This window comes from Pan paniscus, chromosome 7, assembly GCF_029289425.2.
Source record: "Pan paniscus chromosome 7, NHGRI_mPanPan1-v2.0_pri, whole genome shotgun sequence".
NCBI classification, from domain to species: domain Eukaryota; kingdom Metazoa; phylum Chordata; class Mammalia; order Primates; family Hominidae; genus Pan; species Pan paniscus.
The window spans coordinates 46,090,338-46,117,780 of NC_073256.2; the positions used below are offsets into that span (position 1 = coordinate 46,090,338).

Sequence of the window (27,443 nt, forward strand, 5' to 3'; positions counted from 1 at the left end):
CTTCCCAGTCTGGGCGGTGGTGGGAGCACAGGGGTGGAGGAATGCCAGACCCAGCTCAGCCCAGTGAACTTGGGCCAGTCTCTCCTCCTCCCTGTGCCTCATCTTCACCTTCGAACAGAAGGCATTACCCAGAATATTCCTAAAGCTCCAGCATTCTTAGGCTCCTGCAGAGGACGTGGCTCAAGCTGACCTCAGGCTGGGACAGACCCACTTACGCTCCCAAGAAGCCTGGCAGCAGGAGTGAGGGCTGGGCAACCACCTGGCTCCTCCCAGCCTACACTGGTCTCTTGCAGGTGGATGAGGAGAAGAAGTAGGTGACCATGGAGGCTGGCATCCTCCTGGCCAGCCTGCACCCACAGCTGGATGAGCATGGCCTGGCCCTGTCCAGGTAAGAGCCCATGCTCCCACTCCTGGGTGGGCCAAGACCACCTGCCCACCCCCCATCCTTGCGTGGCTGGACACTCAAGGATCTGTCAGGAGCCACAGAGGAGCGCCTCCCAATGTGCACCCCTTTCTCTGGGCTCCTGTTCTTCCCCCTTGTGGTGGCTATCTCCCCATCCCCCATGGGTTCAGGGGCTGTTGTGTTGGGAATAGAAAGAAATAGGCCAGAAATGAGATGAGCATTAAATAATAGTCTCAAACAGAAATGGGACAACCCTGGATTAAGTCATTCTGAAAACTTGCAACAAACAACTCCAGGGATCCAAATACAAGAAAATGCCAATAAACCCTCAGAGGAACAGAAGACCCTGATGACTGAGCCCCAGGGTTTCCTGGCATGCCTATCCATGGCTTCACTTGTTCCTCCATCCAAACGTGGTATCAGTGATTGCTCAGGTTTAATATCAGGGGATTTCCTTTGAAATAGGAGCAAAACACAGCCAAAGGAGTGAATCTCTAACTGCGGAATTTCAACCATTAGAAACAGGTGACAGAGCTGTTTGGAGCAGTGAGGTGAGCAATCTCCTTGCAGCTGGGAATCATACCCATGGAAACCTGTAGTTGGTCTTCACGTGGGGGTGGCCTGCATGCCTTAGCTTTCTTATCACAGGCCCTTGGGCATCATGACTCCTCTGCACTCTGGAAACCCTCTGTTCTGGCCTCTCTAAAGGCCATGGCAATGCAAACATTTATAGAGTGTCTACCACGTGCAGGCCCTGTTCAGGCCTTGGAGAGGCAAAGATGAACAAAGCCCAGACCCCACAAGCAAGGAGCTCCCAGCAAGGGGCCACATAGACGAGGAACTGGCAGGCATCACACAGAGCAATAGGTTCAATGTCAGTGAAGTATTCAGGGCAGCCTGAGGCCCAAGTTCAGCCTTGGCAGGCAGGGAAATGTGTGAGAGGGTAAGAATAGGAACAGAATCCCTTCAGGGGGGACCCCCGGGTTGAGCCCCAAAAGATGATTAGGTATTAACCAGCAAGAGGAGAGGAGGGAGGAATCTCAGGCAGAGGGAGCCGCAGTAACAAGGCCCAGGAGAGGGACAGAGTGTGAGGTGTGCAGGACCTGGAAGCAAACGTCGGAAACAGCCCTTGACCAATGACAACAGGAGGAGACGTGTTCTTCTTAATTACGGGCATCAGCTCCTGGGCCCTGAAGCATTCTTGCCCATCTAAGATGTGTCCCTGTCCTCCCCTAGGGGCCCCGTCCTCCTCAAGTGGCTCCTGGGATGAGGCCCATCTGCCTCTCCAAAGGCAGCTGGGATGTCCCATCCTGTATGTCCTAGGCGGCTGCCTGGGACTGCAGTTCCAAGGATGCTGGGGCGCTGTTGGGAAGAGGAAGGCTGCATGTGGGGTCTGGATGCCGTCTTTGGTTTCACTGTCACACCAGCCCTGTGGGGAAAGGATGAGAGTCTCACTTACAGGCACAGAAGCCAGAATCTTACCCAAAGATGTTATAGGAAAGGGGTCCCGATCCAGACCCCAAGAGAGGGTTCTTGGATCTCGCACAAGAAAGAATTCAGGGTGAGTCCGTAGAATAAAGCGAAAGCAAGTTTATTAGGAAAGTAAAGCAATAAAAGAATGGGTACTCCATAGATGGAGCAGCCCCAAGGGCTGCTGGTTGCCTATTTTTATGGTTATTTCTTGATGATATGCTAAACAAGGGGTGGATTATTCATGCCTCCCCTTTTTACACCATATAGGGTAATTTCCTGACATTGCCATGGCATTTGTGAACTGTTATGGCGCTGGTGGGATATAGCAGTGAGGATGACCAGAGGTCACTCTCATTGCCATCTTGGTGTTGGTGGGATTTAGCTGGCTTCTTAACTGCAACCTGTTTTATCAGCAAGGTCTTTATGACGTGTGTCCTGTGCAAACCTCTTGTCTCATTCTGTGATTTAGAATGCCTTAACTGTCTGGGAATGCAACCCAGTAGGTTTCAGCCTCATTTTACCCAGCTCCTGTTCAAAATGGAGTCGTTCTGGTTCACACGCCTCTGACAAAGTCATGCAGCTGGAAGGCTCCGAGACTTTGTGTGTTTGGTGCCAGGCGGGGCAGGGCAGCATGATGGTGAAGCCCAGCTCTAGGAGCAGTCGGCCTGAGCGTGAGCCTGCCTCTACCTTGCACCAGCTGTTAGGCAAGTGCCTTGTGCCTCGGGGCCACAGCATCCTGCCTTAGAAAACAGGTCTCTAAAATAGGGGTATTCAGAGGGCTGGTGAGTTAGAGATGCCCCTTGTAGTGTGGTTCAGTAAACGTCAGCCTCCTTCATTCTGGCTCCGTCAAGGCCTCGCTTCAGGGACTCCGGACATGGCCTTTCTCCTCCCCTTGTTATCTCCACTCTCTCAGGGACCAAAGTCTAATTCTTCCTTCCAATTGACTCCTTTTCACTGAAAGCCTCACTTTTATCCCTGTCTTTTAACAGGGTCCTAAGCATCTTGCCTCTTCCTCTTTAGTCTTCATACACTTCATGGAGAAAAGAAGCTCACCCTGTCCCATTGTTGGCATTTGGGTCACTCTCATGCTTCACCGTTATTAACAATGCTGTGAGGGACATCCTCACATGTGTGCCTGCCATGTACTGGAGTATTTTCCTAGGGCAGAATTTCTAGGGTCCTCTTGTATTTAATCATTTTTTAAAATTTTGGATTCAGGAGCACATGTGCTTGTTTTGTTACATAAGTATATTGTGTAATGGTGGGGATTGGGCTTCTCGTGTACCCATCACCCAAAGACTGAACGTTGGACCCAGTAGGTCATTTTTCAGCTCTCCCCCTTCCCCATCCTTCCCTGTTTTTGGAGTTCCAGGTGTCTATTATCTTCATCCTTATGTCCATATGTACCCACTGTTTAGCTTCTACTTATAAGTGAGAATATGCAATGTTTGATTTTCTGCTTCTGAGTTAGTTCACGTAGGATGATGGCCTCCAGCTGCATCCATGTTGCTGCAAAGGACATGATTTTATTCTTATTTATAGCTGCACAGTATTCCATGGTGTATATGTACCACATTTACTTTATCCAGTCAACCATTGATAGACACTTAGGTTGGTTCCATGACTTTGCAGTTGTGAATTATGCTGCAATAAATATACAAGTGCAGGTATCTTTTTAATATACTGACTTCTTTACCCTTAGGTAATACCCAGTAGTAGGATTGCTGGGTCGAATGGTAGTTCTATTTTTAGTTCTTGGAGAACTCTCCATACTGCGTTCCATAGAGGTTATACTAATTTACATTCCTACCAGCAGTGCATAAGTGTTCCCTTTTCTCTGCATCCTTGTCAACATCTGCTGTTTGAGACTTTTTATTTTTATTTTACTTTTGTTTTTATTTTTTTGAGACAGTCTCGCTCTGTCACCTAGGCTGGAGTGCAGTGGTGTGATCTCGGCTCATTGCAACCTCTTCCTCCTGGGTTCAAGTGATTCTCTTGCCTCAGTCTCCTGAGTAGTTGGGACTACATATGTGCACCACCACACCCGGCTAATTTTTGTACTTTTAGTGGAGACAGGTTTTTGCCATGTTGGCCAGGCTAGTCTCAGACTCCTGACCAACTGATCCACCCGCCTTGGCCTCCCAAAGTGCTGAAATTACAGGCGTGAGCCACCGCACCCAGCCAGGACTTTTTAGTAATAGCCATTCTAACTGGAGTATTACTGGCTTTTCCTGTAATAGCCATTCTCACTGTGGTTTTGATTTGCATTTCTCTGATGATTAGTGATGTTGAGCATTTTTTGTATATTTATTGGCTGTGTGTGTCTCCTTTTGAGAAATGTCTGAGATCTTCTTTTCACATTCTGGCATTTTCAGAAGAGGCATTATCACCCACTAACCCCACCAACATGGACAAATAGATGAGAGTAGCCAGGAGGGTGAGCGGGTGGGTGAGGGAAGGCTAGAAGAGGCTTGTGTGTCCTTCACCCTCTCCCCATTCAGCCAGGGCAGCACCAGGTCTCTTCTCTCTCTAGGAAGGCATGAGGTGAGATTTCCTAATCATTGTCACGTTGGGTTCAAAGTGGGAGATGTGGAGCCTCTGGTGTCCTCCAGCCTCCCTCAAGGGCCCTCGGTCTGCAATGGAGGAACTTGCCACATCCCTGCCCTCCCATCTTTTACCTGTGAGAGCACTGTGTGTGAGCTGAGGACAGCTGGGCTCTGGGGAAGCTGTCTCACAGCTTGTGAAGCTCCAGGCACCTGAGCCCTTGGAGGTCTTCAGAAAATATCTGTTTCCTTCTCCTTTAAATTAGGGCTGAGATGACTCAGAAAGTTCCTGGGAAGTAAGATTTTTTAAACTCCTGATCCGCTCTTCGTCCTTGACCTTGAGATCAGCAGGTCTTTCTAATTCCTGCCCCCATGGTGCACGCCTCCCAAGGGATACAGGATTCCTTTCATGATCTTGTCCTCCTGTGCACATGGAAGCCTCCCATTATTCCTTCTAGGGTCTGGAACGCCAGGCTGAGGGATGAGGCCTTTCTCCTGGAGCCCCTGAAGGTTTCTGAGCAGGAGAGGTGACAGGGCCTCCTCCTCCTTTCTCATCTCCCCAAACCTTTCTGGGATGTTTATTTGTGAGATCTGAACCAGGCTGGTTCCATGAGGATGTTGCAGGCCTTGGTAGGCTGGGTACCTAAGAGAAGTCTTAGCAGGAGAATTTTGGCCTTTGGTTTGTGGAGAGGGTATTTATTGTTGGCAGATGGAGGTTGGAGGAAAGGAAGAAAGGGGTGTTGTGGGCTGCAGAGACCCCCAAAGCCAGGCAGGCAGGCCTTCCCTCAGCCCTGAACCATGTCGCCACTGGATCATCTAACAGGCCACTTAGATGAGGAAACTGAGACCCCGAGAGAAGACAGGCAGGCCACATCACACAAGCTAAGTCATAGCAGATTTGGGATGAGAACCCAGACAGCACTGAATAAACTTTTCTGCCCTGAGGGGCCTTGCACCTCAATCTGATGTGCCTGGGAGTGTGCCTGCTGCCCCGGGAAGCCTAACTGGTCTCTTGTGTCCTTTTTGCTTCTTGCTGAGCCCAGCCTGGGCATGGTGGTAGATGTGACTGCAGCTGGCGTCATTGGGTCTGGAATGCAAAACATGGGAATCAGGCCTGGCACCCCGGCCAGCCAGGTGAGTCCACCTGCTTCCCCTGCAGTGCTGGCTCAGCTCTGTGGGGGCCTCACACCCAGCCCAGCTGGCCCCCTTTGGCAGAGATGCAACAAGTGCCCTCCAGGTATGTCACTGCCTTCTCTGGCTGACAGTCACGATGAGGAAGGGACCCTGCTGCGTGTCGGTGCTCTGACAGTTGCACAGTGCCCTCCCACCTTCGTCTCTTAGGAGCTTCACTGCCACCCTGTGGGAAGGGATGGGCAGGGATGGGGTGCAGGGAAGGGGTGCCATCTCCACTGAAGATCTGAGCCAGAGCTGTGCAGGGGATGGGGCTGTCCAGGTTAGCAGGTGCAGGGAGGGGTCAGGACAGGAGCCCAGTGCTTGTGGACCTGGAATCCCTACCTTATAGTCATTAAAAAGCATTTCTTAAACTTCACAAGAGACCATTTGGGGAACTGGTTAAGAGCACAGGTCTGGGACTCAGCCCTGGGTTCAAAGCCTGGCTCCACCACTCACTGGGTGTGGAATGCACATTTGGTTGCTTAGCTTCTCTGGACATCCCTGTAAAAAAGCATCACCCCCAATGGGGAGAGCAATCCTCAACTCGTTGAAGAGGAACTTAGATAGCACATGTTACGTGTGTGGCCAACCAGAGGACAATTCAGAGGATGCCTGTGTCAGGAGCCACCCTTTGGAGGGCAATCACCTTGAGCTTTCAATATTAGGAGGGGCTTCCTCTCTGCCAGGCTGGGCCTCCCTGGAGCAGGCTGCTGGGGTGCTTGCAGAGGCTGGCTGCTCATTTGTCGGAGATGTACAAGACACTCCTGTGCCGGTGCAATGGTGCACACACTCAGCTGTGCTTTCTTTCTCCTGTATGAGCCCATTTGCACTAGGGGCCATGTGGCTTTGGCCCCTGGAGCATCATGGCTAAGCGCTGGGGCTCAGCCACTATTGTCTGTGTAACCTGGGGCAGGTCTCTTTACCTCTGGCTACCTCAGTTTGCTTACCTGGAAAATAGGAATGCTCATGATAGCCATGCATGTGAGGGACTTACAAGAGTGTATACAGTTAGTGCCCAATAAGTGTTTATGATGGTTTTGCTTATAAGACAAGCCCTTTTCCAGAGCCCACACTTGGTGCTGACTTAGAAGCTTCAGCATTGCCAGGGGTTAGACCACATGGGTCATCTAAGTTTCCTCTCGACTACACAAATTTCCTCTTGGTTCTGCATACGTTTCCTCTCAACTAAGCACACCCTGCCTTCTCCAGGGGTTCTGATGAAGGCAAGCAGCCAAGCAAACACTGTCTGACTGACTTCTAGGAGTTTGACCCCAGGTAGTCCAGGCTCAGAGCAGCACTGAGACCAAAAGCAAACAGCCCAAGTCTGGGCATGGTGGATCATGCATGTAATCCCAGGATTTGGGAGGCTGAGGTGGGCAGATCACTTGAGCCCCAGAGTTTGAGATCAGCCTGGCCAATATGGCAAAAACCCGTCTCTACAAAAAAAAAAAAAAAAAATGTAAATATTAGCCAGGTGTGGTGGCACATGCCTGTAGTCCCAGCTTGGGAGGCCGAGGTGGGAGGATCACTTGAGCCCAGGAGAGTGAGTGCAGTGAGCTGAGATCACGCCACTGCACTCCAGCCTGGGCTACGGAGTGAGACCCTGTCTCTAGTAAATAAATAAAAACAGCCCAAAAGCAATTTCTAGGGGATGCACTTTGTTTTTATTTGTATTTCTTGAATTCTGTGAAGAGAAACCTAATTCCCAGTGACTGCTCCTTAAAACTCACTCTGCTTTCTCTTGGGCATCACATACACACCCTCGTTGCTCCTTGCCCTTCTCCTCCTCCCTCTTTTCATCACAAAATCCTCAAAAAATCACCAGGCAAGACAGGAGCATCTGAGGGGATGGGGCTGCGGAAGGGGAAGGACTGAGGCCATTCGCATCCATCATTCTTGCGCCCTCCCAGGTAAGAGGCTTTGCAGCAAAGCATAGAGGGATGTGTGGGTCCTGATTCCCCACAGCCCAGCATGGACATTCTCATTTCCTCCTCAAAGCTGGGTTCACTGCCTGAGGGAGCCCAGTGGTAACTGAGGGTGAAGGATGACATGAGAGCCACCCCCTTCCTCAAGATTTGGCCCCAGTCCTAGTCCACTATCCAGGACCTATGTCAAATCGGTTGCCTCAGTTTCTACAAAATGATCAGCAAAGTATGAATGTCATTGAGGCTGGGCGCGGTGGCTCACCTGTAATCCCAGCACATTGGGAGGCCGAGGCAGGCGGACCACCTGCAGTCAGAAGTTCGAAGCCGGTCTGGCCAACATGGTGAAACCCCAACCCCGACTCTACTAGAAATACAAAAAATTAGCCGGGTGTGGTGGCAGACACCTGTAATCCTAGCTACTCGGGAGCCTGAGGCAGGAGAATCGCTTGTACCCGGGAGACAGTGGTTGCAGTGAGCCGAGATCTCACCTCTAGCCTGGGCAACAAGAGCAAAACTCCATCTCAAAAAAGAAAAAAAAAAAAAAGAAAAAGTCATTGAGTGGCCACAGATCAAAATACACACAAGAGTTTCTGGCTTTTCTTAGGAGCCCAGCTGAGCAGGCCTGGAAGCCAGTGGAAGGGGCCGCTGGTTTTTTTCACAACTTACCCTGATATTCCCTCATTTTATCCTCACCTCAATAGTTATAACTATTATCTCCATTTTACAAACGAGGAAACAGGCTGAATAACACACCCGAGGTCATACAGCTAGCAAAGACAGTGCCTGTTGTGCATTGGTTTCTGGATCCTGTGGAAGTGTTTGGCAGGCCAGCTCTCATTTGCTTCCCTGGATCTTAGACAAAAGCTAGCTTTTGTAAAACTCATTCTGATGCCCTCAACCTGCTCCCCAGGTGCCCCATTTCTGCCAATTTCCTATCTCTGGTCTTTGCTCACTGTTAATGAGAATTAGTTCAGCTTTATGTGTTCTCTCACCCCAAGCTCCTGGCCACCAACTGCACATGTCAAAAGCAATTTCCATCAAAATTAGCAGGTAGCGGAGTGTGAAGTGCTTAAACAGCGTCAAGAGAGGTTTCCTCTGGAGATGCCAGGGGAAGGTGTAGAAGTCAGTCATCAGATTTCCACTGGGCACCCTGGTCTTTGCAGAAACCCAAAGGCATCTGGCTGGGTGTGGCTGAATGGGAGGATCTAGTTCCGAAGGTGGATGGGTCCGTGGATGAGGGGAGGGACAGCTTGGCCAACACATTGCCCAGGAAAAGCAATAGGCAGAGAAGTGCCTGGGACCCTGGCTCCTGGGCTGGCCTGACCCCAGATGCACACACATCCTCATTTTGTCTTCCCAAGGCCCTTCTCCCAGGAACCCATGGCTCCTTGAAGCCTAGTCTCCTCTTAGAGCTGCCCTGGGCAGAGGAGGCCTTGCTGCATCCTGACTGTGAGGCCCACAGGATGCATGGGCAGCGGTTCTGGGAGGATAACCCAGGTCCCCTCATGCAGTGTTGGGCCCACCCCCTGTGGGGAACTGATGCCCACTTAAGCATAGCCTCCCTTTCCCCATCTCTACTGTTCTTTCCCATGACAATGAGACCCCTCAGGTTGTGACAGTAGACCCTGGCTCTTCAGGCCCCCTGAATTGGGGCAAGGGAGATGACCTCACCACCCTTTCCTTGGCCCTAGGGACACTGTGGCCAGGACCCTTCTGAGAAGGTCAGTGAACCTGGAGGAACTGCAGGAGGTAGCAGAGGCATGGGCAGGAAAAGGGGTTGAGTAGAGACTTGCCACAGGAGACATGAGGCTGGTGTGAGCTGCCGCTCCTGGGAGGGCATTAACCCTCAGCTGCACTGAGCCCCAGAGGATATGCCTGGGATTCCCTTTATAATGGTTTCTTCACAGCAAGGTGGGCGGAGTCATTTTCAGGCTTATTTGGCTGCTTAAGGTGACATGCAGGGTATTTGGATCTGGATAATGGGGGGCTTGTAATTTATAGCAGTGCTTTTTGAATGAATGAAAAACAGTGTTGTATGGACAAATGGATGGATGGATGGATGGATGGATGAAGGACTAGATGGGTAGAGGGATAGATAAAGGGATGGATGAAGGGACGGATGGATGGATGGTTGAATGGATGAAGGGATGGATGGATGGATGGATGGATGGATGGATGGATGGATGGATAGATGGATGGTTGGTTGGTTGGAGGGATGAATGAAGGGATGGATGGATGAATGGATGGATGGATGGTTGGTTGGTTGGAGGGATGGATGAAGGGATGGATGGATGAATGGATGGATGGATGGTTGGTTGGTTGGAGGGATGGATGAAGGGATGGATGGATGAATGGATGGATGGATGGTTGGTTGGAGGGATGGATGAAGGGATGGATGGATGAATGGATGAATGGATGGATGGAAGGATGGGTGGATAGATGGATGGATGGGTGGATAGATGGATGGATGGTTGGATGGGTGGATGAAGGGATGGATGGATGGATGGATGGATGGATGGATGGATGGTTGGTTGGTTAGAGGGATGGATGGATGGATGGTTGGATGGATGGATGAAGGGATGAATGGATGAATGGATGGTTGGATGGATGGATGGTTGGATGGATGGATGAAGGGATGCATGGATAAATGGATAGCTGGATGGTTGAATGGTTGGATGGATGGATGAAGGGATGGATAGATGGATGGATGGTTGGAGGGATGAATGAAGGGATGGATGGATGGACAAATGGATGGATGGATGGATGAAGGGATGGATGAAGGGATGGATGCATGGATGGATGAAGGGATGGATGGATGGATGGATGGATGGATGGACGGATGGATGGATGGATGGATGGATAGCTGGATGGTTAAAGGGAACGATGGATGATGGATGGTTGGATGGATGAAGGGATGAAGGGATGGATGGACGGATGAAGAGATGGGAGAATGGATGATGGATGGATAGATAGATGAAGAGATGGATGGATGGGTGGGTGGTATGCAGCATACCTGAAGTGCCTGGAATCCTAGATCCATTCTTCATATTCACTAAGCCATAGGACTCAAATCTATGGTTTCAAGTTCCTTGAGGTTTGGGCTCTTCTCTAGTCATATTGAATAAGGATTCAATATGAGCAGATCCTCTGTGCAGATGGAGTTGGCAATAATGTGAGCAGTACTGACTCAAGAAGATGAAGATCATGGGCTTTGAAATCAAATGAACCCAATTTTGAATGCTGGCTCTGCAATTCCTAAGCTGTGAGCGTGTGCCAGTCATTTAATCCTGCTGAGCCTTAGTTTCCTCATCTACGGAGAGTGTTAATAATGTCTACCTTAAAGTATTGAATCTGAGGATTAAGCCAGATAATACATGTAAAGCATCTAGTTTAGTGTTCAAACATGCCCCCCATGGCACTCAGTAGGTGACAAACAGAAACTTGTTTTCTAGCCCCCAGTCTAAGATCCTTCCCACTGGAATTTCTAATACTTTAAGACTTGGGGCAAAGACCTTCACTCCAGAAGCACCCTCCTCAGAGGCATGAGTTTGGGGAAAATCTTTACCCAGAACTCCCAACTGGTGGTTGAAAAAGTGATTCCACAGTTCCCGGAGTACAGCATGGATCCCTGAAGTGCCAATGCTGGGCCTGCAGAAATCATTCAGCAAATGAGATGCCTGATGTCTTAGCCCAAGAGAGTGGGGCAAGTTCAGGACAAGAGCATTCCGTAGAATTGTTGGGCTTTGAAAAGTCATGCCTGAGCCAGGGAGCCCCGTGAGGACAGGGGCAGGGAGGAGGACACTGGAATGAGGAAGGGAGGCTGGATGTTCACTGGCCCACACGGCTCCACCTGGAGCCGTCCCAGACTCTGAGCTTTTTGGGGTGACCTTGGGTGTGCTTCAACCAGCCACAGTCCCTCAGAGCAGTGCTAAGGGGTTCACCAAGGCCACTTGTTCACACCAAACAGGGTTTTAAAGGCATTTTCATATTCTGCCCAGTGCCAGGCATGCTGATTGAGAGGGATTGTGGATTCGGCATTTGGGCCTCATATGACCCATGGGCTCACCTTGAGAGCCATGAAATACCATTCTGAGCTCCCACCGTGAAGACGGAAGAGATTTTCCTCCAGCCCTCATGCCTCTGTTGATCGTGGCCTTTCCCCTCTCTGCCTGTCAGGAGTGAACGCTCCCTCCTGGCTATGCAGCAGAATGTGGCAGGGACTCCCACAGAGGTGCAACCCAGGGAGGGACCTTTGTCCGGCCTGTGCTGGGCAGCCCAGTGACCCTTTCTTCTCTTCAACAGCCCCGTCCAGGACAGCCTGCATCTCTCCCCCTCAGCAGCTCCTGCCATAATCTCTGCCCCTCAGGGTCCTTCTGGCCTGGACTGGACTGGCTGCAGAAATGATAATAGGTCTTTTGCTTGGCTCATTCCTGCTGTCTCTGAACCAAGTACACCAGCCTTTCTCAGTTAAATGGTTTCTAACATACAGGGAATTATGGAAATAGCATGCAGTGAGGGGTCCCAGAGCAGCCCGTCTTGGTCTGTGCACTGAGGTTAAGCTCTGCGCGTGGACTCGTGGAGGAACTGCAGCCTTAGAGCTGGGCCTCCAGGACCAGCAGAGGAGCCAGCCTGTCCTTGGGGCTTGAAGTTGAAGGCAGTATCCAGTGCAGAGGGCCTACCCAGGAGCTAAAGAAATAATTCAAGCCTGGCAGAGACGGCCGAGGCAAAGACCATGCCTCAAGTCCGGAACATGGGAAGGAGGTGTGGACGAGGCTGGGCAGAGTGAGCATGGCCTGGAGAGGATCCAAGGGGCTGGAATACAGAGCCAAGTCCATTTCCTCAGGGTCCATGTTCAAGAGGTATTTAGGATGAGGAACCAACAGGACTCGGCAGCTGAGTGTGTGGTGAGGTGGCAGGAAGGAAGAGTCAAGGATGATGGGGCCACCATCAGTAGAGAATCCAGGAGGCTTGGCAGGGGCAACAAGGTGATTGGTTCCTTTGGGAACTTGAGTTCGAGGGGTCTCACGTGGAAGTGTCAGGGTAGCTGCTTTGAAGTTCAGGAACTCAGGGGCTGGAGGTACAGATTGAGATGTCATATTCACCAGCTAGAGAGGCCATAGCAAATACCACAGGCTGGGCAGCTTCAACAGCAGATATTTATTCCCTTGTGGTTCTGGAGGTAAGAAGTTCAAGGTGAAGGTGCTGGCAGGGTTGGTTTCTCCTGAGCCTCTCTCCTTGGCTTGCACATGGCCACTTTCTCCCTGTGTCCTCACATGGTCATCTCTCTGTGTGCCTATGTTCCTAATCTCCTGTTCTTATAAGGACACCAGTCACATTGGATTAGGGCCCCTTCGTATGACCTCACTGAACCCTAATCACCTCTTTAAAGACACAGTCTCCAAAGACAGTCACATTCTGAGGTCCCAGAGGTTAGGAACTCAACGTAGGACTTTGGAGGAAGCACAGTTCAGGCCATAACAAGGGTCATCATCTCCAAGACAAGTGACTGCAAGAGTGGAGGGGACACCCAGGGAGAATGGGTTTGGGTGACAAGAGGGCCTTAGAGGACAGAGGCATTCCACGGGTGAGAGGACGCAGAGGCTGCCATGAAGGAAACAAAGGGGATGGTGAGAGAGGAATGAGGACCATAGGAGGGCGGTGCTCCGGAAGCAATGGTGCTGGGTGCCCAGGATGGAGGCGTCAATGCTGCTGGGAATCAGGGACCCACACCCGGAGCTGACTATTCACAGCCATTGCTGACCTGTCTCTGTGAGAACAGCTGGAGTGGGGCATTGGGCAGGGTGAGGGGTGAATGACCATCACAAGCCAGGAAAAGACGGGTGGCAGGACCTCTTTCAACAAGAAAGGTGCCAAAACCCTGCCTAGTTATAGAATCAATTTTTCTACTTCACACTCAGATCAGAATTTATTAATCTTTAAGCTGAATGTTTTGACCCAGAGATAAATGGATGCTTCTTTTTGCCAGAGGATTGGCTTTGGCCCCCTCTCTCCTGCTAGGATATTAGAGGTGGGTGGAAGATGGACGGTCTCCTGGTACCTGCCCACCCTCTCTCCGCCCTCTCTTTGACCTGGCTGAGATGGGCTGAGATTGATTACAGCCAAGTCCTGTTTCTATCAGAGCCTAAGCTTGGGCTGCCATGCGCGCACACGCGCACACACACACACACACACACACAACTGACCTTTCTGTGTTCGGAGCTCAACATTGTGGCCTCCAGGTCATCTCAACATGGAGGCTTCTCACTTAAACATGACATCCTTGAAAACTCAAAGTGACTCTTAGGCAATAGATTACCTTCCCAAAATTTCCAATTTATTTAACTTTAGAAGGCTGTGATGCATGAGAAATAGCAATTATAATCTCCCCCCCCCCAGAAGACAAAATACACAATTGCATGCATGTGTGCACCCACACACAATTGCACAACCAAAAACTCTCAGCAAAGTGCAACGGCAAGGACTCTGGGAAGGGAGGCAGGTGCCCGAGCCCTGCTGTGCTGCTGACTGTGTGACCTTGATCAAGTTCCTCCAACTTTTGGGGACTCAGTTTCTATGTCTTTTTAACAGTGAGATTGGATTGGATAATTCCCTGCGATCACTTTCAGCTCTGACATTCCATAAGCCAGCACAGCACTTGGATGCAAAACTGTCCCCCCAACCTTATTGCTCCACCCTGGAGATAAGGCCGTCTCTTGCATTACTGTTTCTCTTCCTTCAAGGATCTGGTGAAAGTTCTTGGGCTATCCCTGAGGAGGATGTGAACCCTGTTGGGAATGTTGCTGCAGTCCCCACTGGTGACCCCAGTTCATCCCAGGGGGCTTATGGAGCAGGACTTTGCTCTCCTGCTCACTCATCTGTGCTTCAGTGCACCCTGGATGGATTCTCTTCCCTGCCCTGAAGTGGCAGCTGCTGCCATACCCTGCTTTGCAGACCCAGCACCAGTCTTAGAGGCCATCCTTAGTTTCTGTCACCACCACCCCCCACCTCCATTGGCAGGCCATAAACAAGGACTGCCACCGACAGTGGGTGGCAATTTCAGCCCTGTGATTCACTGCAAGGGGTGTGTGCAATAAATAGCTCTGTAGTTAATTGCCTTTTGCTTGCCACTCAGAGCAGCCTGTAAAGGGCATCTGTGAGAAGCTGAGAGTGCTTGGGATGCACCAGGGTGGGGTAGGGGCGGGAGTAGGGAGAGCTAAGCTGAAGATGGACAAACACAGCACAGGCCTTGCTCCCGCAAAGGAAACAACTCCATAAAGGAGCGGGAAGGATAGATTTCTAAGTCAGGAATCAGAAAATTCCTATGTGGGCTCTATCTAGGGGCTGCTCTGGGATGCATACAGCTCCCCAGCCCCAGGTCCTCTGTTTAGCATAGAGCTGCTCTCTTTTTATTATTATTATTATTATTATTATTATTATACTTTAAGTTTTAGGGTACATGTGCACAACGTGCAGGTTTGTTACATAGGTATACATGTGCCATGTTGGTGTGCTGCACCCATTAACTTGTCATTTAGCATTAGGTATATCTCCTAATGCTCTCTTGACAGTCAGGCTCTCCAGGCAGGTGGGTCCTGAGTCACGGGAGGAAGTTGTGAGGAGCACAGACGCCTGGACGAGGAGGCATGGTGATTGCTTCCTGTGCATGTAATTAGGGTTGAAGATTCAGCTCTTCAGCCATTTCTCCTTCCCTTATATTCCCTTCCTTTCCTTTCCCATTTCCTTCCTTCCATCTAACACATGTCTATAGAATCACTACAGTGGATCTTCCACCCTAAGTTCTGGAAGCGCCCCAGGAGACCCATCAGGAGGGTTGACCCCTCATTGTAGCAGTCGAGGCAGGGGGGGATCGCATCTCCAGAGTCAGACCATCTGGTCCCCACCAACCTGCTGTCACTCTGCACAAGTCCACCAGCCTCTCTGGGACCTGGATTCCTCACCCACGTGGTGGATGAGAGCTCCGCTGTCCTCCTGGGACTCTGGTCAGGCTGAGAGGGAAGACTGCACAGAGATCCTTTGTCTCACTGCCCTTTACAGACAGCCTCAGAGAGAGAAACCCGCAGTTCTACCTCTGACTCTTTTGGGAGATAATGCCGGACACCGGGCCCAGGCTCTGTGGGGTTGTGTGGATTCTAGGATCAGAGTCAATGCTGGACTTTCCTGGCTGGATGTGCTGGTCGCGCCCATTTTGCTCATGAATGTTGTCACCTCCTCCTGGCATTTCTCCCTCCCTCTTCCTGCTGGATGGTCAGTTTCTGGGGGGTGGAAGTCTTGTCTCAGGCATTTTTAGCTCCCCAGGGTCCACTAAGTACTCTCAATCTAAGAAGACTCAATGATCAGTTGATCAAGAATTGAGTAAAAATCCATCCTTTTCTGGGACTTTCCCCATACACTCCCACCCATGCTGTCTGTGGTCCACGTTCCCCAGTACTGAGTCTATTAAATGCATCTCAGTATGACTGTGAGTGCTGCTCAAAGCCCTGTTAAGGAAAGGGATCATTCTCAGACCGCAGAGAGAGCTGGGATTCATGCTTCAAGATGCAGGGCAGTGGGGTGAAGACAGACGTCTACTTCAGTTTTGTGAAGGTGGTGCTGAGATCGAGGCTGCCTTGTGGCTTTTTATGACAGATTCTCAGCATTAACAATTCTTGGTGGTCTGGTCAGTATGGAATCACAGCTGGAAGATGGGGATTTTAGAAATCATTGTCAACCTTTATGCCACCCAAACCATGACATGATGCAGCGAGTGTAGCTGGCTGCCTGAATCACCCCGCCCCCAACCCCAGAAGTAGGACTGGAGCTGGGGACATGCCAGCATTGTTGGCTCATTCCTCTAGGAATCTCCCTTGATGGTGTTCCGAGGAGATACAAGTCAGATCCAGGGACTCCATGAGCCCAGAGAATGCCCTTCCCCAGACAAGACAGTTTGCGAACCCCGATGAGTGGGTGTTGAATTCACAGTGGGATAGGCCTTAGTAACCACTTGGTGCTAGGTCAGGGGCCGTGGAGGGCACTGTACCTAATCTAGCTCTAAGTGCTTATCACATGGTGGAACCACCCAAGTAGGAAGCTGGACATGCCTCCCGGGAACCGCAGCTGAGAAAGGGGCGCCCTTACGGTTACTGCTGGGATCCTAGAGTTAATTGTAGAAGTTATTCCAAGACCAGTGCTCTTCTTCAACCCCATAGCTGCCTGACAAACCCCAAATCTATACTTGGGCTCCACCCTTGTCCTGTAACAGATTGCTGGGTTTCAGGGAGGCATGATTTGCTTTGTGATATTATGTGGATGTGTGCAGTGATTAGCTCTAACACAGCAAGACTCTCCTGTTCATTTTATTAAGGACTCACTATCTGTCAGGGGATAAGAGATGATGATTACAACGTAAGAGGGATAGTACTAGAGAACTGGGTATGGTGGCTGACACCAGCAATCCCAGCATTTGGGGAGGCAGAGGTGGGAGGATCACTTGAGCCCAGGGGTTTGAGACCAGCCTGGGCAGCATAGTGAGACCCCATCTCTACAAAATAAAAATAAAAATATCTGGGCACGGTGGAGTGCACCTATAGTTCCAGCTACTCAGGAGGCTGGGGCAGGAGGATTTCTTGAGCCCTGAAGGAGCCCAGGAGTTTGAAGCTGCAGTGAGCTATGATCGCGCCACTGCACTCCAGCCTGGGTGACAGAGCAAGACAGCCCTTTTAAAGAAAAAGAATAATAGCACTAGAAGCAGTAGCTGATGCCTATATATTGCTTACCATGTGCCTGACCATTTTAAACACCTTCTAGGCATTAGCTCATTTACTCTCCATAACAATCCTGAATGGATACTGTTATTAACCCCATTTTACAGATGAGACACTTGAGGCCCAGAGACATTAGATAACTTGCCCAAACTCACACAGCTAGTACTTGCTCAAGCCAGGACAAAGAAGAAATCACTTCTGTCCTCTAAACTACTTGGGGAAGTCATCATGTAAGTGGACCATTTGAATGCCCAGCATCTTATAACACTCATTCCATGCTATTTGCAATGTTATGACATCTTTAAGTATTTCCTTTCGATGAAGAAGAAACTGAGGCACACCCATGCCCTGGCTTCCATTACTCGCACCACCTTCCTATGGCCAATGTAGCCTCTCCCTTTTCCTCCTGCTGAAGTCAGTTCCTCCATAGCCTGGACAGCATTGGAAGAAATCTGAGGACTTTTGCTTCCTCTGGTTCCCACACAGCGAGAACGTCAGTGCCATCCACCAGGACCACACCAGCAAGGCAGCTGCAGCTCCTGCCTGCACCTGTTTGTATTCTAGTTTTATGAATCCCCAAATAAGAAATGTGTTAGTTTGGCTTTGTGAGTGAGTTTTATCCATGTTGCTGAGAGGGAAGACTGTACAGTTCTAATTATTTATTTTTCACTGTATATATTTACCATGGTGTATTTGTCCGTACTCTTGTTGATGGACATTGGGGATGCTTCAGGATTTTTTTTTCTTTTTGCCATTACATATAATGTCGCTGTGAGCATTCTTGGGAACTGCATGGCACATTCTCTGTCTCAAGGACATACTCAGAGGGCATTCTTGGGCCGCCAATCAGGAGCATCTTCAGTTTTATCAGAAACCAAATTGTTTTCCAAAGTGTTTACAACAAATTAATCCCCAACACTACAAGCTTCCCACACTTGTCAAGATTGGAGTTGTCAGACTTTCAGATTTTCATCTGATGTGTATTAAACAATATCTCATTCTGGTTTTTCATTCTTATCTCCCTGGTGATGAACAAGGTATCACATCTTTTCAGTTTATTGATCATTCAAGTTTCCTCCTCTGTGCAGTGTCTATTTATGTATTTTGCCCTTTTAAAAATTGGGTTGTTTTTGTCATTCTTACTGTTTTACAGGGCTTTATTTACATATATTTGGAATACTAGTCCTTTGTTGGTTGTATGTATTACAACATCTTTCTGTTTGTGTTTTGTGTTTCATCTTTATGGTGTCTTTTGGTGTGCAGATGTATTTGATTTTAATACAGTCGAATCTACCCATCTAATATTTTATCTTTGGAAATTTGGGGTCTTATTGAGAAATTCTTCTCTAACCTAAGGTCATAAAATATTGTATTTTTCCCTAAAGTTTTAATTGTGCCTTTTCATGTAAATCCTTAATACCCCTGGAGTTGATGTATGCCTGTACTTTAAAGTAGCAAACAATTTCAGTTTTTCCAAGTGGCTAACCTATTGTCCTGACACTATCTATTTAACAGTTTTTTTGTTTGTTTGTTTTTGTTTTGTTTTGTTTTGTTTTGTTTTGTTTTGTTTTTTGAGATTGAGTCTCGCTCTGTCACCCAAGCTGGAGTGCAGTGGCGCGGTCTTAGCTCACTGCCAGCTCCACCTCCCAGGTTCACACCATTCTCCTTCCTCAGCCTCCCGAGTAGCTGGGACTACAGGTGCCCGCCACCACCCCCAGCTAATTTTTTGTATTTTTAGTAGAGATGGGGTTTCACCGTGTTAGCCAGGATGGTCTCGATCTCCTGACCTCGTGATCTGCCTGCCTCAGCCTCCCAAAGTGCCGGGATTACAGGTGTGAGCCACTGCGCCCGGCCCTCCTATATACTTTAAATCATCTCTAGATGACTCAGGGTGCCAACACAATACCTACACATCACTTCACATGCATGGCTTCAATGTAGTACTTGGTGCTTGGTGAATTTAAGCTCTGCTTTTTGGACATTTGTGGAATTTTTTCTGAATATTTTCTCTGTGATTGGTTGAACCCATGGACTCAGAACCCGCAGATACAGAAGGCAGACTGTAAATGTATAAGAAGGCTTAAAATCTGCAAGAGCAAGTCCCCCACCCTGTTGACTTTCAGAAGCATCTTGGTTGCTCTTAACCCATTGCTGGAACTTTACCTTGCATTTACATCCCTGCCTGGCCCTCACCTCTCAGTTTCCCACAAATTCTCCAACCACCGCGGTCCAGTCCTGTCTGGCAAGTGTTTGCTGCAGCTCTGGGAACTACTGTGTGAGTCCTTGTGTTGTAAGAGAAGATCCATCTCTGAGGGCTGAGCCTACATTCTCCCACCCTGGGCATCTCAGAACCTTCTGCCATGGAGAGCCAAGTCCTAACCCCACTCTGCCCTCTCTCATTCCCAGCACTTTTCCAGCCAGTCCAACTCCCTGGCTTCAGGTTCCTGCTCTACCACCTGGGAGGACTGGGGCAAGCTGTACAACCTCTCCGTGCCTAAGTTCCCTTCTCTGTGAAACAAATCATAATAGTATCAATCTCATAGGGTTGCAAGAACTCAGTGAGATCACATGGAGCTCTTAGCACAGCACCTGGTGCTTGGGGGGTATCATCTATGCTTTGCTACAAGTGTAGCCATTTACATTTCTCCCATTTCTCCCAGCTCTTGCCTCCCCTGCGTCTCCTCTGGTGGAGGAAAGCTCTAGTAGGACCCTGCAGTGCCAGGTCCGCTGTGCAGGAGCACACCTGCAATTGAATAGTTCTCAAGTCGGATCCAGCCCTTCTGCCACGTGGATCTGAAATGCATGCATTTTTCGTCTCTGCTGCACACTGGCTCTGTTCTCTCTTTGCTCCCTGTGGCCTCCCACAGGGAGGCTCCTTCCCCGCCTCCCACCTCCACTCCTGCACTCTCCACTGAGCAGGCAAGGTAATCATTCCGAAAGACAGATCAGATCACGTCATCTCCTAACTAAAGGCAAACAGATGCTTTATTAAGGTATAATTTGCATACCTTATGTTCACCCTTGTAAATGTACAATTCAGTGGTTCTCCATATATTCACAGTGTTGTACAACCATTTCTGCAATCTAATTTTAGAACATTTACATCACTTCAAAAATAAAAAAGCCCTAGCCCATTAGCAATCATTCCCCATCCTCCTACCCTAGCCCCTGGCAACTGCTAATCTGGTTTCTGTCTCTGTGGATTTGTCTGTTCTGTACATTTCATAAAAATAGAATTAGGCAATATGTTGCCTTTTGTGACTGGTTTCTTTTGCTTTGCATAACGTCTTCAAGATTCATCATGTTGTAGCTTGTGTGAGTATTTCATGTCTTTTAATGGCTGAATAGTATTCACATTTTGTTTATTCATTCAGCAATTGATGGACATTTGGGTTGCTTCTACTTTTTGGCAATACTGAATAATGCTGCTGTGAACATTCACAAATAAGTTTATATGTGAGCATATGTTTTCAATTCTTTGGGTATGTACCTAGAAGTGGAATTGCTAGGTCACATGGTAACTATGCTTAACATTTTGAGAAACTGCCAGACAGTTTTCTAAAGGGGCTGTACCACTTTGCAACCCCACTAGCAATGTATGAGGGTTCCAATTTCTCCTCAACCTCACTACACTTATTGCTGTCTTTTTTTTTTTTTGAAGCCATCCTAATGAGTGTGAAGTGGTATCTCATTGTGGTTTTGATTAGAATTCCCCTAATGACTAATGATGTTGAGCATTTCTTCATGAGCTTATTGGCCATTTGTCAGTCTCCTTGGGGGAAAAAATGTCCATTCAGATTTTTTGCCCATTTTAAATATTGGTTTGTCTTTTTATTACTGAGTTGTAAGAGTTCTTTATAGACTCTGGATACCAATCCCTTATCAGAGGTAGGAGCTGCAAATATTTTCTCCCATTCGGTGAGCTGGCTTTTCACTTTCTTGATGGTGTCCTTTGAAGCGCAACAAAATTTAATTTTGATGAAGTCTTATTCTCTTTTTCTTTTGTCTCTTGTGCTTTGAGTATCAATTCTCAGAAACCATTGCCCAACCCAAGATCATGAAGATTCACACTTGTGTTTTCTTCTAAGAGATTAGTAGTTTTAGCTCTTACATTGCTCTTATTGTACATGGTGTGAGGTAGGGGTCCAATTTCATTCTTTTGCATGTGAATATCCAGTTGTCCCAGCACCTTTGTTGAAAAGACTTCTTTCCTCATTTATTTGTCTTGCTACCCTTGTCAAAAATCAATGGCCACAAATGTAAGCGTATATTTCTTGACTCCTAATTTCATTCCATTGACCTATATGTCAGTCTTTAGCACACTACTCCAGCATCTTGATTCTTGTAGTTTTGCAGTTAGTTTTTACATCAGGGAGTGAGTCAATCTCAGCCCACACCCTATCCATCCATTTCCCCTCCTGCCCTGCGAGCCTTGGGACAAAATCAACATTTGCTGCTGTGTTTCCTTCTGCCTGGAAGGCCTTCCATTCTTGTCCTGGTGAATTCTCAGTTTTCCCAAAATGCCCAGCTCAAACTTCCTAACTTCTTGGCGCCTCTCAAGTCATATGGTTATCTCTCTTCTGTTTCCCACCTTTGCTGTAAACCACAAAGCCACCCGCTGCACCAAAGTTCTAGGCCTTTCCTTCCAGCTCCTCAAGGTCAGTGAGGTATCCTTCTTCATCTTGGTACTGCAAGCACCCAGCACAAGGCCTGGCACCAAAGGACCACTCAAAGAAATGGAAGCATAAACAGGTGAAATGTCTGGGACCCATGGAGGAAATGGATGTGCAATGGGGAAGACTCCAGGGGAACTCAACTTAGGAGGCGCTTCCAGATTTCACTGAATAGTCAGTGTCAGCTCAACAGGTTGAATCTTAGCTCTGGAATTTAGAATGATGATTAGAAAAATATACAGACAACCACTTCTTTGTGGCATTGTCACAAGTGCCATCCTGTGAATTTAGAAAGCCAGGGTGTGACAAAGCAAGAGAAGGTTCCGTTGGGGGTGGGAGGCAATGGTATGCAGTTGTGTCATTTTCAGAGACACCACAGCCCTGCTTTGGGAGGCCTCTGCCTTCAGGTTCAGTCCCAGATGCTACTTGGCCAACATGAATTTAACCCAAAGGTCCTCCAATATTTTTTTCACATAAATCCAACTAAGAAGCTCCTGTAGATGACAATGGACCTGCACCCTTGTGATGAAACAGACCCTCCCCCAGGGGCCTGATCTACTGTGCTTCTTCATGTTGCTACAGCCTCAAAGAAATGTGGAATCAAAGGGGATAGGCCAAAGGCCAAGGTCTGGGCTCTGATCTAGGGGAATGCTCCAGCCAGAGTAGAGCCCCTTTTCCTTTCTCCTCTACTGAGACCCAGATACTGCCAACTAGTGCTCCCCTGAAGCAGAAGCCCAGTCCAGCCCTGAGGCTCCGAGCCTGGTGGAAAAGAACACATGTTGTAGTTTCCTTTTCACAAGATCAACTCAGGCTGCAAACATTCACTAACCCCTGTTCTTGTCCCCGCCCCTGTCCCCAACACTCTACCAGTGGGCAGCAGCCATCAGAAGCAGTAAAGGGTTTATTTTTCTCTTTTAATGTTATTATTTTTAAAGGGTCTCACTCTGTCACCCAGGCTGCAGTGTAGTGGTGCAGTCATAGCTCACTGCAGCCTTGAACTCCTGGGCTCAAGCGATCCTTCCATCTTGGCCTCCCCCGGGTAGCTGGGACCACAGGCGCATGCCACCATGCCTGGCTAATTTTTTGTTATTTATTTATGTATTTATGTATTTATTTATTTATTTATTTTCTTAGTAGAGACAAGGTCTATGTTGCCCAGGCTGATCTGGAACTCCTGGCTTCAGGCGATCCTCCCGCTTCAGCCTCCCAGAGTGCTGGGATTCCAGACGTGAGCTACTGAACCCAGCCAGCAGCTAAAGGTTTAAATGTACCACGTGTTCTTTGTATGCCAGGCCTGCACTGGGTGTGTCACTCCTTTTAATTTTTGCAGCATCCCTAGAAAGTGACACATTGCCCTTATTTTACAGATGAGGAAACTGAGGCTCAGAGAGGTATCTCCAGAGGGTCTGTGATGAGCAGCCAGGATGGGATCATAGGCCTCACTGGCTCCAGCTGAGCCCTAGGCTGGGCTGTAGTGTTTTCTCCCAAGCCAGGCAGCCCGGCAGAGTCCACACCAGCAGCAGAGCCTGGGGGACCCACTGGAGTTCATGGCATTTCTGGGTGTGGCCAAGATTGTTCCACTTTAGGTCTGAACCAGGAATCAAGGGACAAGTCGGCCTCTTTCCTCCAGAGGATCGGCCTCTCCCCAGGGGAGGGGGACTACAGGTGGCACCAGAGGGACCCCACTAAACAAACCATGAGGAAGACTAACTGCCTGAAAGGTGCTGGGAAGTGAAACACAAGAAGCCACATATTGGATCTGGGCAGAGAAGGGCCAAAGAGCAGTGAGGGAGACCAGCCCAAAGGCTTTGCTCTGTCTGGGTTACAGATTTGGGGTGAGAATGGAAAGTGCCCCGCAGGCTTTCTCTCTGTGGCCTCAGCTCCAACACAGCTGACAGCTTTATGTGCCTGTGTCTGTGGAGCCAGAGCTGAGCCAGGGAGCTTCCCGATAAATTAAACTCTAAATCACAGCTGCCACCTTCCGGTGAACAGCCAGAAGCTCCAAGAGAGCTCCAGGGCCTCTGAGCTCAGCCCACGTGGCTCCGGCTCAGCAGCTTCAGCAAACTGTCCCTGGGGAGTGAGCCAGGGCCAGAGACACACTCAGCGCCTGTGGTTAGAATAACCCTGTGCCCTGGGGCCTGTGGAAGCTCTGCCATGGCCAGGCTGGTCCCCAAGACACCAGAGAGCATCTGCCTAGAAAGAGGCAAGTGCCCCTCCCCAGCGTGTACTCTGCATATACCCAGACCTGATGCCCAGAAACTCTGGCTCCTTGGGACGGTGGAAGATGCCCAGGCTGTGGATTCAAGTGGACCTAGCCTCTGATCCTCGCCCCTCACTTACCTGCTGTGTGACTCTAGGTAAATTGCTCTGCCTCTCTGAGCTGTGGTTTGCCCATATATAAAGTAGAGCTGGTAGCAACAATTGGGGTTGGGAGGATTCAGCGTCTAGTCCGCATGAAGGGTGCTCACCAGATGTGCCCTTCCTTCTCACTATGATAAACAAAGATTCTTCATTCTCCATACAAGACCCCCACCTCTGGTGTCATCTGAAACCCCACAGGAGGTGCCCTGGGCATCTGGTTTATGGCCCACGGTGAGATGGCAAGGATGGGACAGTGGGACAGGCTTGTGGGGTGGGAGGGGGCGAACGACCTCTCCACTGAATCCAGAGGAGGGGCTGGGCACTGGCGATGCAGTGCCCAGTAGAGGCAGCAGCGCATTCACACGTTAACCAAGCCACGGAGGCCACCAGCTCCAGTCCCAGCCCTATTATGCAAGGTCGTCAGTGGCTCCAGGAGAGGCAGGAGCTGCGATGGGAGGGGATTAGCACCAGCTCCACTCAGAAGGCCTGAGCTGGCCTTTGTCCCTCTGGACTCCTCCAGGGCCCAGAGCAGACAGGAGCTGAGTTCATGAATGGGATGGCTGGACGGGCCTCCTCCCAATCGTCCCTCCACTCAACCATCCCCACGACAAGCCACTGGACTTTGTCCCCTCTGTCCCCTGCCCCTAGAGTTCTTGGCTGCAGATCTGAGGCTGGCCTTCTCTGAGGCTGCCTTTTAGCCTCTCTGTTCACGGCCTCAGCTCTCCGCCCTTAATATGCAGAAGATGTCACATTTTCAAGGACCCAGCCGTGAACTGTTCACTTCCCTGGATGATCCTCGCCATGTTTCCCATGTCCCTGTTCCCCGAGTGCATGTACAATAGTGCGAGAGCCTGGACTTCTGGGCGTCAGCCAGACCTGGCTGGGATCGATGCCCTAGTGACTCCATCCATCAAAAATGCAGCTACAAATGCTAGGTCTGACATTGCACTGGCATTGAGAATGCTGACTTTATGGTCTTGGCTTTTCAAAATATCTATAATGAACATTTAGTTCTTTTATAAAGGGGGTAAGGGGAGAAGAGCTTTAGTGTGTGTGTGTAGGTATAGATTTGGATGGTCATGCCTTGGTAAGTGAGTTCCTTCCTGGCCCAAGAAGCGTGGAGCCCTCCCTTTGCAATTACTGGGGCAGTTCTGCCATCATTTCTAAGGATAAGAATCTGTGACCAGAGACCCCAACCCAGAACACTGGTCCCCATTGGCCACTCAACCCCATTGATCCCAGCCAGGTCTGGCTGACACCCAGAAGTCCAGGCTCTCAACCCTTACAACAATCAAGGCTTCCCAAGGTGTGGAAGGAGGTGAATTAGCACAGTCTGTAAGGAAATTAATCTGGCAAGAACCAGCTGAAGTTAAAACTCTACTTTCCCTTTGCTCCAACAATCTGGAAAGGCTTTGAGACTAAGACATTCTCTATAGTGCAGCGTGTGGTGGCACGACACTGAAAACATCCCGCATAGACACCGAGAGAAAAATGGTGGAATAGCCTGTGGCCTTCCCCAGCCTGGACTTCCACGCAGCCACTGAAAGAATGACCTCCAGCAATGTCTGCATGGCCCGGAGGGACTCCCAAGCTACAGGGAAACTGCAAAGGCGAGCTAAGGGGCACAGTCTGCTGAGAATGAGGCCCTGGTTTGTAAAGAACTCTGCTCAGAGCCTGCACCCAATCAATGTCAGGTATCACGATGACTGTGTCCCCCATCCCCACACTGCCTGTCCCCACACCCTCTTCCACCCTGTCCCCTGCAGCATCTTCTTGCAGTGCCTTGTGGGCTGGATCAATGGCTTTTTGTTTCTGACTCCTGTTTGCCTGCCAGGAGAACAGCAACCTCAGCCCCAAGATCTTCACCCACGTGTGCCACTTCAAGCAGCACGTCCAGCACTGGGCCATCCCCAGGGGGGCTCTGCCCTGTGGCCGGACTGCAGGGAGTCAGAACCTGCTGCCTTAACCATCCCTCCCTGTGGACCCACTTTACTGGGTCAGCTCAGGTGGTCCTCAATGTGGCCCTAGCAGGCAGAGCACCAGGTCTCATTTGCAAACCAGGCTCCGAGTCCTGCCCACTCTTCATGGGTGGCCACGGGCTCTGAGTCCTCTCGCAGCGCTCCTGGGACCACACCTGTCAGCATCATGAGGAAAATAGACACAGAACCCATCCCTCTCCCCACCCAGAGGAGCCCACCCAGCGTGCTGGGGTCTGGGTACTCTGTGTTGGAGGGGACCCCCCAGCAAAGACCTAAGGATAGGCCTGGAGCCTGGTTCCCTGTGGCTTTCTCTCTAAATTCTCCTCTCCTTGTCTCTTTCTCCAGGGGAGGAGAGGGTGGTGCCTGGGACTCTCAGGGGGTGCCTCTGTCACTGTGTTCAAGGGTGAGGCCCTCCAGATCTTCAGGTGGGAATATTAGGAAGAAGGAGGATTAGAACCAGAGGGACTCTCCTCTGAAGAGGAGGACGCCTAGAGATATGAGACAACTGTGGCCAGAGATCTGAAGGGAGCCCCGGATTCCATGGGGCCCCGGGGGCCAGACGAGCAACAGGTAGATCTTCAGGGAGACACCTCCACAGGCTCCGCTGCTATGAGGAAGGGGCCTTGGAAGAGCTAGGAGCCCCTGTCACAGCCATGTCCAAGGGCAGCTGAGGCCTTCTGAGGCTGGGAACCTGTGCAGAGTCTTGAGGGAGGGCTCCCAGCAGTCCCTTCCCACCCTGAGTTCTAGATTCTGTCCCCCTGGGCTGAGTGCAGAAAGAAGACCACAGAGGCCCTGCTGGAGCTGAAGGCCATGCTGGAGGCCCACCCCGAGGTGGTGTCCCACTACCTGGTGGGGCTACGCTTCACCTGGAGGATGACATCCTACTGAGCCCCTGCTTCCAGCGGGACAGCCGCTACCTGAACATCAACCTGTACAGGTGACAGCTCACTGGGAGGTGGAGATGGGCCTGGGAGCCAGCCCTCAGAGTTGAACGGACCCCCTCCTTCTCCAGTCTTTCTATGTCTCCTCTTTTTCTCTTTTGAGACAGTCTCACTTTGTCGCCCAGGCTGGAGTGCGGTAGTGAGATCTCGGCTCACTGCAACCTCTGCCTCCTGGGTTCAAGCGATTCTCCTGCCTCAGCCTCCCTATGGA

General features: G+C 49.9%; 1 pseudogene; it reads left to right on the forward strand.

The window, feature by feature from the left end:
* Positions 1-320: 320 nt before the first annotated feature.
* Positions 321-27,232, forward strand: LOC100982727 (L-gulonolactone oxidase-like; annotated as a pseudogene).
* The last annotated feature ends 211 nt before the right edge of the window (positions 27,233-27,443 follow it).